Raw genomic sequence first — 12,358 nt, 5'->3', positions numbered from 1 at the left:
AATTCGTCATGTGTTCCTGCTGGAATAGTGTTTGTGCCATAGACATAATAAATACATAGACGTCCTATTGGCCACTGGAGCGTACGTCAACGGCGCCGCCATATTGCGGAGGGCAACTTTCCCATACCTCTCATACCGGGAATAGAGAAAAATGCACTTTTCGTGTGCTTCACAAATCGCAAAACAACTCAAAACAGGTCTCGAGGAATTACCTTTCACAAGCAAGACTGAACATTTGTTTATGGTTGTATTTGGTCATGATATAATTAGTAATAGTAACGTTCAGAGGAGAAAGTCCGCGAAATTTAAAAATACTACTGTTATTGTGTCACGAAATGTGGTCTTAATAGTTTTTCAGTCGACAATGTAGTTGTTTAAAGCTCAGATCTGTGGTTTATTTAAAAATATAGCGCCTATTTAAAAATTTAATCGGACGTTTTCGGAGTTGTGAGATACAGGCGATCACCGGGCGCTCAGCGCTCATGTACCCCGCCTGGAACAGCCTTACCTCGGCTAGTGCTTCTGACGTTCTAAAGTTTCATAACTTTATATTTAGACTATTTAACGTTGTATCCTACTGTGTGTTTGACTGAATCGTTTACTTTATTTCTTGTCTTGTATAGCTTTTTATACCTTTTTGGCTACTTATACTGTTATGATGGCTATTACTGATCAATAAAACTGAAATTTAACAAAAAAGAGACAGGGTTGTGTCATTTTATTTTATATAGCCTATGTAGGAATATTTTAAAATATATAAATTATATTTGCATATGTATACATTATCTTCACTGTATGTAGGCCCACATAAAATAAAATGACAAATCTAATGTCAGTTTAATGATCAATATTAAAATGTTTCATATTTTTTTCATATTGTCTATATTATTCTGCAATTGATATTACATTGTATTTGCTGTTCTTATTATTATTGTTATTATAATATTATACCACTTGCGATTATCAATCTATTATAGTTATGCTATCATAGTCACTAACTTATTATTTGTACTGTCTATATACTGTAATTGATATTTCTTATTATATTGCTATTATTATAGTATTATACATAAACTATATGCTATTATCAATATTTGTATGATTGTTTTAATGTACTTATGATATTATATAACTATACTATCCATTACTATTTTATTTGCTGTATACTGTTTGTTTATTTTATTGACTAAACTATTTACTATTACTTCTCACTTTATCTTATATTTACTATTTGCATTTCACTGTAGTTGTACCATATCATATGTATTACCATAAAGGATCCATTCGTTATCTTTGTTATTGCTAAAATCGGGTCAATCACAGAAAATGTTTTTTCCACTATAAGAAAACTTTATTTCATTTAATGTGAACATTAAATTAAATCTCAGTATGGGGGTCTTCACAATTCTTATCCAAGAATAAAAAGCCAAATCCTACATGACAAGCCTGAGCTTTGACAATAGGCTACATTTTTTTTATAAGTCTATCGAGATTTTAAATAACTGGAGATGAAACTTTTTGTACACCACATACAAACCACTGTGTAAGTGGCCGTTTGCTTTGCTTGTGTTGTTCGTGTGATTTAGTCATGTCCGGGTAACAGACGCGCCCCGGATATAAGCAAGCTTAGTGGTTCCGTTTGTTAGAGAGACATCCATGCCGGAGCAGGAAGTGTTTGGCGCGTATAGCATGTTGTCTAAAGGAATGGCGAGGATTAAATGAAGTTTCCCAACCCTCTGTTTGATGTTTGTACCCTTGGTAAGCGGAGCGAGGTAGGTGTGTTTGTTGTTGTTGTTGTTGAGATTATGAAAATTTGATTGTATAATTTTAAATCAATGGAAGATGTGTCTTTGCGTGTATTGTAAGATTTTATTGTGACTTTGTGTGTTTTAGTTTCACGGTGCGTGACAAAAGAATAAAAGATATTTGCACCGGTCGAACTCTACGCTGGTTTATTGATGCCAAGGGATGCTACACACTGAAATCGGCTGATAAATGTAAAAACATTTTTTGTTTTTATCCAGAAAAACCGCAGCTCACCCGTTTACTTGTATTTGTTTACAGCGCAGTCTTGTCGTCCGCAAAATGGCGGACGCGTTGACGTATCGCAGCAACGTTGCAAAGCGGCCAATAGGGCGTCTATGTATTTATTATGTCTATGGTTTGTGCATCCTCGTTTCCTTTCCTCGCTTCCTTTCCTCGTCTCAGCTCCACCCACTGTATGATGCGAGGAAAGGCTGCAAGGAAAGAAAATGAGGACGGAGGAATGTATTGGAATACTTGATCACTCAAGCTTCACTTCATAGCGTCATCAGCTGCGCTCAAAGGATCTGCCCTTATGTTGTATTAGTTTGGTTATTTTAAAAATTCATAATTAATAATAATAAAGCAAGATAGCCTTTTGAAATATGTGAGATGTGTTGTTTATATAAACTGCAAGGGTAAAGAATAAATTCAAATTATTGTGACCGATGTGAAGGGGGAGGAGAATAAAGTCAATAAAGCTCTTCCGCAAAGGATAAACCTGTGTATCCTCGCTCATAACTCCTCACTCATCGATCCTCGCCTCCTCGCGTCATAGGATGGAGGACGGAGGAGCGAGGAGACGAGGAGCGATTTTGAGAAGCACCCATATGTTTTTCTTTTTTAAGAATAGTTCTTCTGGATTTAAAGTGTGTTATTTTCACATTTTTATTTGAAATATGGAATGCTATCTAAATAAAGTCATCTTCCACATCATACGCATTTGTAAAGTGTTTTATTTGATGGATTTTCAGTAATTAAACTGTAATATAATTCTGAATTAATAAAAAATTAATGCAACATTGCAAAAGTATCCTGCACAAATATAAAACCATTGTTTTGGACTACAAAGTTTACAATTATTTAATTAAACTATTAAAACGTATAAAAAATATACAGTAAAATATATCATGGGACATGTTAACATAGGCTACAGTATTTGAGCTAAAGTTAGCACTTGCCATGTCCTCTAGTTACTGGTGTTTCCACATCATTTTAGATGTTTTATATGCAAAGTTAAACGAAGGTTTCCCTTCCCAATGCGTCATATATGACGCTTTTGCCAAAGCGTACATATCCTTCGCACATGGCACCCTTTAACGTAAATATAACACGCACAGAGTATGGGTAGGTTTAGGTCTGGGGTAGGGTTAGGGTTAGACCACTAGGAGGCGCCTTCTGCCCCATATATATCTGCGTCTCATATTTACGCTAAAGGATGCCATGTGCGTAGGTTATGTACGCTTTGGCAAAAGCGTCGTATATGACGCATTGGGATGAGGACGATATCATTGCTGGACACCAGAAAGAACAAGATACAGAGAACTTTTCAAACATCATCACCATACAAATACAATTCTTACAATTTGATCGGATAGATTTTACATTCTGTGATTGTAAAATGTAATCTGCTTAATGTTGCTCGCATTATTGTAATGGCTGTGTTCAGACACCAGAGATGTGTGTGCCATTAAGGCCCCCGAAGAATGATGCAGCATGTTTCAATTATTTAACAGGCTGATATTCTGTGTATCATTGTTTTACAACAATTAAAGCTTTCACTTTCACAGCAATGAATCAGAAAGCAAGATATTAATTTCTCAAATTGCATGTTGAATGTGCATTTAGTCACATTAATTACATTTTCATGACTCTTGAGACTCAAGATAGCCATGCATCCCGATCAGATTTCAGATTGTATATGTCCAGCAATACGCAATGCATGTACCCATTAAGCAACTTCTCACTCACATTCCCATGAGGGAAATAATGGCCACAAATTAAAGCGAATATGACTGCTTTTCAGGAGGTACGGTGGTTCAGTGTGTATAGCACGGTCGCCTCACAGCCAGAAGGTTCCCGGTTGGAGCCCCGGCTGAGCTAGGAGTCCTCTCTGTGTTAAGTTCAGCATTTGTTTCCTCTGGGTGCTCTGGTTTCCCCTGCACAGTTCAAAGCAATGAAATTTAGGTTGTTTGGACATGCAAAATTGGATGTGAGTGGGGGAGGGTTGTGGAAAGGCCTGGCAACCTACACCCTGGAGAAAAACATATTCATTTAGCAGACGCTTTTATCCAAAGCGACTTACAAATGAGAACAATAGAAGCAGTTAAACTAACAGTAGGACAACAATATGCAAGTGCTACCCTTCTCAGTTTAATCTAACAAAGTACATGTAATTTTTTATTTTTTATAAATAGAATAGTAGAGAAGAGAAAGTGTTATTATTACTGGATCAAGTGCTGCCGTTTCTTGAAAATGTTAGGCAGATCATTCCACCAGCAGGGAACAGTCAGCAAGGTAAAGGTCCGAGAAAGAGATTTTGTGCCTCTTTGAGATGGCACCACAAGACGACGTTCACTTGTAGAGCCCAAGTTTCTGGATGGCACATAAGTCTGAAGTAATGAGTTTAGGTAAAAGGGTGGAGAGCCAGTGGTTGTTCTGTAGGTCAGTGACTTGAATTTGATGCAAGCCACAACTGGCAGCCAGTGCAATTTTGTAAAGAGAGGAGTGACGTGTGCCCTTTTCGTTTTCGACATTGCCAAGCAAATTCATGCATATGGTGGCGAGAGATGACCAAAAAATCACAAAGAGTCAGATACAACTGAAATGTTAATAGATAGATAGATTATACGCAAGTCGATATCACATATTCCCTTTAGTCTCCCCCTCTAGAAATTGCGTTCCAGGGGGGAAACGCATTCGACCAAAAGGGGCAGGGGCTCAAGGGTTTACACAGACTAAACAATGGAGCTAAACAAGCACAGGTGAACACAATGGGTTGCTATGGAAACAAATGGTGAGCCTAGCATGGGGAACAAAGGAAACAGGAAAAACGAGGTAAAACAACATAACCATTACAGTATCAAGTTACAAACTAACTAATTGAGCAATAGACCAGTGCTAAAGCATGCTTTCTAAAGTTCATAAACATTTCTACAGTCTTTGTGGTGTTAAGGTCCAAATTGCTGGTAGAACAAGCACTGAGAGATTCATCTTGTTTCTTTCCAGGCTTTCCTCTCAGATTATTCCCTGGAAATACATGCAGGGAAGAGGACACTTGAGAAGCTGTTGGGTTTCATTTACAGTATGGTTGACATACTTTAAAGCTTACATTTAATGAGAAATCTAAGAATCCACTTGTAAATGGACTTTAACAATCATGCATGAGAAGTTGATCTTTATATAAGTAGGCCTATGCAAATGAAAATGAAAAGACTGAAAGGACAAAAAGTCTAAATTTCTTTTGTGAAATATCAAAACAGAAAAATGCAAACAAGGATTTCACAACCTCTTCAAAACTACTACGAAAATATGAAGACATTCGTTAGCGTACTGAATATAATGCTGCTATTGTTTGAGTGTTGGTAGTGGCTGTGAAGGATTCTGGTGAGCTGCAACAGTAAAGAGACTTCAGTATGTTTTCAGCATCACTCCTCATGAACAAGTACAATAAACAGTCAGCAAGTGGGTTGAGATACAAGAGACAGTGACAAAACAGATAAACCTTAAATGCGAAAGGTGGATTGTGCTCCAAAAACACTAAACAAAAACTTGTAATTGAGAGGGGGAGGATAAGAAATGTGTAGTTCAACAGCACAAGAGACAGACTACCCAAAATTAATTTCCGCTTATGAGCAGTAAGTGATATTGCGTGAGAAAGACCCCTCCAAGTACCAACAAAACATAGGAGGATTACTGAATAAGGGATAAAACATGCTAGACATTGGGAAAACATGCTAAAGATATCTTGCTGTTTAATGTTTGTAAAGGTCAAAGGCACTAACCAGATGATGAAAGAAATAAAACAGGATATTTTTAATGAATGGTGAGATCTGTACCAATGAGGATAAGAAACTAAAATGAATCTTTCAATAGCAATACATGCCATGAAAAACAAGCCTACAACCAAACAATACTTATATGCACTCCATAATGTGGCATTGGCTAACTTGGTTGTTAATACAAATATAAAACCAATCTGTAAGAGATCTGAAAGAATCAAATTTATCACATAAACCAAAGCAGCACGATGAGACTTGATGAGAAAACACAATGCAAACAGGGTTAAGAGGACGACTGGAATCTCAATGATACATAAAATCCAGATAAACACTGCTTCTGCATGCTCTACTTTATTAGGGTTGTTCATTGACTTGTTTAATCCATCAAAGGAGATGTTGAATTGTGTCATGGTCTCACAAAATCTTGGCAGTCAGCACTGAAACAACAACAAACCTGAGATTAGTTTTACTGTTTAAAATGTCTGAAACAGAATCACACAGATTTATGTTTGACTGAAATGAACTCATTCCGTTTAACAATGAGTCATTAAATCATTTCTTCAACAGAATCGATTAATTCAAAAACACAGATTTACTCAGAATTGCCACTGTGTGTTGCTCAGAGACACATAATGATATATTCTGCACTATTTTTTTTTTGCTAGCTGAGCAAAAATACACAAAAGTAACTGAAAATGTTGTGTCTAAAATATGTTACATATATAACTTCATATATAACATACATATATACATATATAACATATATACCTATGTTACATATAGCACTCTCTCTCATTTTCTCTTTTTACCAAAAAATTGCTGAATTCAGGGACTCAACAGCTTTCACTTTACATATTCACGAATCAAGCTAATTTAGATAACCTTGACTAAAAACTGTATTTTTGCACATCTGTATTTGTATACAGATAGTTTATAGCATGATTTATGCATTCACATTGAAGTTCACAGTTAGTTCACAGTGCATTTCTAACGTCAACAGATACAACTTTTGATTTTAATAATGTATTAATATTAAATTTAACATTAACTAAGATTAATAAATGCTGTAGAAGTTCATTGTTAGTTCATGTTAACTAATGTTAACTATGTTAACAAATGAAACCCTATTGTAAAGTGTTACCAATGTATCTTTCAAAAACAATGCATGTCATAAAATAGATACCCACGTGCAAACAGTCCTGATATGCTCTAACCAATGCAATTTCCTCCCTTTAGATTGTTTGTAATATAATTAATACGTCTCTGTAACAGATAAGAGAGAACCTAATGTATTATAAACTAAAGCATCAAGACGAGACTTAATGAGAAAACACATTACAAACAGGGTTAAGAAGACAGATTCTAAATGTTTAGAATTATTTCCTAAAAATACAAAATAACTTTTATTTCAGCAGTTGCATTCTTATCCATAACATGTTTAATATAAAATAAGAATAAATATTTTTACAAAAATCAAGCGGAATATGTGTTAACTGCAGTGTTTGTAGAAGTAGGAACAAAGTCAAGACAATTTCAATGACATTAAAATTTTATCTTACCTGGAATAGGACTGTACACAGCACTGAAGATGTTGCTCATCAGCTGATGATAAAAAAGAAGAAGGTCCAAGAGATTTAGCATTAGAATACTGTAAGACTTCCATTCTAAACCATAGAGTGTTTTTGCTCAACATCCCTCGAGTATAATTGCACTTTCTCACGCAAATTGCTCTGGTCTCTGCGATTATAATCCATTTCCCCCATTACATCCTAAAAGCCTGTTTAAAAAATCTTAAAAGCATGTAATCAATTGATTACATTGTGGTTGCACATCTCTGATCTCATCAGTCCATGTTCATTAGATACACCATTAACTCTTCCCCTGCCAGTGTTTAAAAAAAAAAGTCGCCAGCCACCGCCAGCATTTTTGACCATTTTGTCCACATATGTACAAATATATCAAAAGAATGAAGATACCCTCTGCTTTTAAACAAAAAAAATGTTTAAAAAAGAATTTGTTTCTAGACATTTATCAGTTAATAAAGAGAATATGCAAACAGCTGCGTTTATATGGGGGGTGGGGGATGACTGCAATAATTTCACAACCACAGCAAATAAAGTGGCCTAAGGTGCCCGGAAAATATCCTTCCTGAGTAGAGTGGTAAATTGATTGGACTTGATTGCTTTTTCCTGTGGTTATTGGGAGGAGAAGTTTTCAGATGGGAGAGACTTTGAAAAGACACAGAGAGGTGGTGACTAATGTGGGTAAAGGGATCTCAAAGCCCTCAGGGGGAATAGGCCACCGGAGATGAATATAGAAAGATAGTTGGGTGGTAAATGTGAGGTATAGGGCTGTATGCCATTTAGTGTCACTGTAAACTCTGTGGAGTCATTTCACTGCCACTCATTTCTGTGTTCAACCTGCAGCTCCATGGCTGGTTACAGGACTGCTTGCTCCGCCAACATGAGACGATGACAACGCGAGAGAGAACAAGAATGTCTTGAGAGAACTTTTATGTGTTTGTCAACAATCGATACTGATTGTGAGGAATAATCTTCTCCCTCGTTTTACACCCCGTGATGGGTCTTGTTGATCTGGGACAAGGGAAGTGTTTTTAAATTGCTCTCTATGATTTTATATGTGCATTGTTTGTCAGTTATCTCATATGCTGCTATTGTATTTGGGGAGTGTGAGTGGGTAGGGTTGCGCCTTCGGTGTCCTGCATGGCGTGGACTGCAATGTTTTTTTTATGTGTGTGTGAATGGGGTGTTTTGTAAATATATTGATAAGGATTATGAGAATGTGCAGCAAGTGGCATTTTCTTGTTGCCTATATACACTCTAAAAAAAATTTGGTTCTTTAAAGGTGAAACACGTAGTAACAGTTCTATTTAGTATCGTATCGTCCTGAAGAAACCTTTATATACTGAAATGGATCTTTGTGTTAGAGTTTAGGGTTCATTATTCCCGTTTTTTTTGTTTTTCAAATCTGTAACTTTCAAAGCCTCCTCATGACTGATTTTCTGGAGCTCAGCTATAAAACTACAGTTACTACACATGCTGCCAACATAGGCTACTCTCAACAGGTAAAGGATTTCTTTAATAAAATGTCTAAAATTATAACTTTAAAAATTGTAACAATCATTTCATAACAATCATGTCTTTTTCTCTTTTTAGTTTAACAGAACATGTAAGTGTGAGCAGCTCTGTTCAGTTAAGGATACTCATATTCTCTTCTCCACAAAGTAAGAGAGATATGGAATTTATGATCCAAATTGTTTGATTTTTTTAATTATGACTTTATCCTTAAACATACACAGTCACAAAAAAACATTAAAGCTATACCATGACTTCATATCACTTTTTCCTTTTAACATGGTAAAGGACTCATACTGTCAATTTGTGCTAATTTTGGCCTTCAAAAACATTATTGTTTTTACACAATCAAATGGAAGAGACACAATGTAACTCTAAACTTAATTGTGTATTTCAGATGCTGTCACACATCATAACCTCATCGTCTGCAGAGAGAAACTGCTCAAAATACACACATAATGAAGGACGTATAAAGACATCATAAGGGATTGTGAAGATTTTTCACTGGAACTTGGTCTTCATTACTATATATCGCGTTCAATGTCAATTGTTATTTATTAATGAATTCAGCTAACCTCTGTTGTAAGAGCACTGTCATTTTTTTCTACAATCTGCCTTGTCAATAAAAAATGAAAGTACCTAATTTTACACAACATGCTGTTTTAAAAAAAAAACAGAGGGCTAAAAAAATATTAATAAATAATTTATAAAAAATAATATTGATAATAGTAATATTAATAATATGAAGATAATATACTAATATTATTGAAAATAAATATTGTTGAAAAGGTTATTTATAATACCATTAAGATTCTATATAGCACTTTGAAAGCATGGTTCTTTATGGAACCTTATAAAAAAGGGTTCTGCTATTGTTACAAGCCGAAGAACCCTAATTTGGTCAATCCATTTTTGTTAAGAGTGTACATTAGCAGCCTGATGTTTTAGTCCACTGCATTGTCTGTGTTGTGAACTTTTTCTTCTAAAGTGTTTGAAAACTCAGAAGCGAAGACCAGGAGACTTGGGTTTGTATCTTAAGATATTTTTTTTTTATTGAGAACACGAGCTGTACGTCGCTGTAGTCTTCCAAGCTCGTCTCGAGTCTAACCCAATAGCGAGCTCAGGACAGACAGGAACAGGCAGGTTTGTGACATCATTTACATTAGGTACAAAATTCACACTTATAAACTTTCTCAGTTTATATACTATTGTATTGGAACCTAAATGAAAACATTTAATAAATTTGTAACACTACATCTGCATTTATTTATTTTCGGACATTTGCAAATACAGTGCAAAAAACAACAAAAAACTTGCACACGTTGCACACATGTTAGTCCAAACTGCACATTATAACGCAGAATTGAATTAGAGTATGATCTCAATATGGGTGCAATAGGCATACCAATACAGTAACACCAGGTCAGGTCACCTACTGTCAAGATGCGCTCCGCGACGCCTCCTACTGGCCTCTCCAGATCACTCTCTCCTGAGTTCTACTCCACTTCCCATCATCCCCATCATCACTCATCTCCTTTCATCCCTGTCTCATTCCCATTATCTCTGCCACCTGTTCTTACTCAGCTCCTCTTTATCTGGACCTCGCTCCCCTTTGTTCCCTGCGAAGTCTTGTTTCTGCCACGGCGTGCAACTCTGAGCGATCTTCTGGTAATCTCTAAGAATTCCTGGTTGCTCGACCCTAGCCTGTTTCCAAGGACTCTTTATGAACGTTTGCTGCCTGCCTACGACCCTTGCCTGGTAACGACTCTGAGTTCTAGACTGTCCCTGAGTATTAAACATTACTGTGTCTTCTCTGCTCTGTTTGCTTGTGTTTCAATAAAGTATCTGCACATGGATCCAAACGCCTCTGACTTTGCATCACACATACCTCTCTGAAAGGTTTTTACTCCTTTGAATATTTTCACTTTGTATCTTCCTAGAGTATGATTTTAACTATTCTAATGACTTTTAAACCATTTCCCCGACAACTGTGCAAAAGCTTGTACCAAATGTATTAAATTAGCAATGTCAACATATGTGGGCCATCAACGGCATTTAGTCAGGAAGTATTCGTCCTAGATAATGCTTGCTTAACTTTAATTTTTAACATCACTTTATCCTCAGAAACTGGTGAGAATTCCCTGTATAAGGCATCAACTTCCTGTCCTGAATGGTTCAGCGAATCAACAATTTTTCAATTTTACAGAAGCAGAGATGTATATTTCAAATGGTAGATCTTTAATTATGCCGAACATTCTGATCCTGAAAACATGCTTATCTGCTTCCTCTCCACATTTTAAAGTAATTTTCTGAAAGAGCGTATTAAAGGAAACATTTTGATGATTTCAGGATACGTTTACATGGCCCACTACAGTGGAAACGATAATGCTATCATTTTTTTTTAAACTGCACTTTGAAACCAGTTTTAAAATGTTTGCGTTTTCATGCCTCCAAAACACGTTGTCGTGTAAATGAATGGTTAAAGTGCATAAAAGGTTTTCCGTTGTAAACGGCCCTAAGGTTATTAGAAAACCCCTTGCACACCTGGGGCCGGTTGCATAAACATAGCCATTACGTTAAGACAGTGTCTTAAGTTCTAGTATGACCCACTAGCAGTTAGTCAGGGCCAGTCAGTCTTACTTTTCGGTATTGAATTAGCCCAATCTATGTTTTTACGTAACTGATTTAAAAAAGTTATGAACAGTCTAAAAGAAACAAATTTGATGTCTAACTTGATGACTAGTCTTAGATGTTTATACAGCTGGCCCCTGTTAGTTATTGCACATTATTATGATGAGTGTTAATACTGGTTGCACATTGTCCTGGATTCTGATCCGCTATACGGTAAATGAAGCCAATCAGTAGGCTATATGGGGATGATTAGGAGGCCATAACTGACAGAGGGAAATGGGCAAATTTGGCCAGGATGCCGGGGTTAAACCACTCTTTTTCCCGAAGGACATCCTGGGATTTTTAATGACCACAGAGTTTCAGGACCTCTGTTTGATGTCTCATCTAGGATGGTACTCTTTGACAGTATAGTGTCCCCATCACTATAGGGTGTTAGGACCCACACACACCACAGGGTGAGCACCCCTGGCTGGCCTCACTAACACCTCTTCTTGCAGCAACCTAGTTTTCCCAGGAGGTCTCCCATCCAGGTTCTATCCAGCCTGAAACCTGCTTAGCTTCAGTGGGCAACCAGTCTTGTGCTACAGGGTGATATGGCTGCTGGCTTTTATCCCTACAAAGGGCAGAGACAATAACCATATGATGAAAGAAACAAAACAGGACAATCTGACTGAATGGTGAGATCTACCAGATCATGACCATGGAATACAGACCTACAATTAAACAATACTTATATGCCCTCTTCAATTCCTGAGACTCCCATTGGGTTTTTGATATCAACACAAGAATGATCTGTAACATATCTGAAAGAATCAACTATCATATAAA

This window comes from Siphateles boraxobius, unplaced genomic scaffold (assembly GCF_051911475.1).
Source record: "Siphateles boraxobius isolate OS27281-9 unplaced genomic scaffold, OSU_SipBor_1 7, whole genome shotgun sequence".
NCBI classification, from domain to species: Eukaryota; Metazoa; Chordata; class Actinopteri; order Cypriniformes; family Leuciscidae; genus Siphateles; species Siphateles boraxobius.
This window is presented reverse-complemented; position numbering follows the sequence as displayed.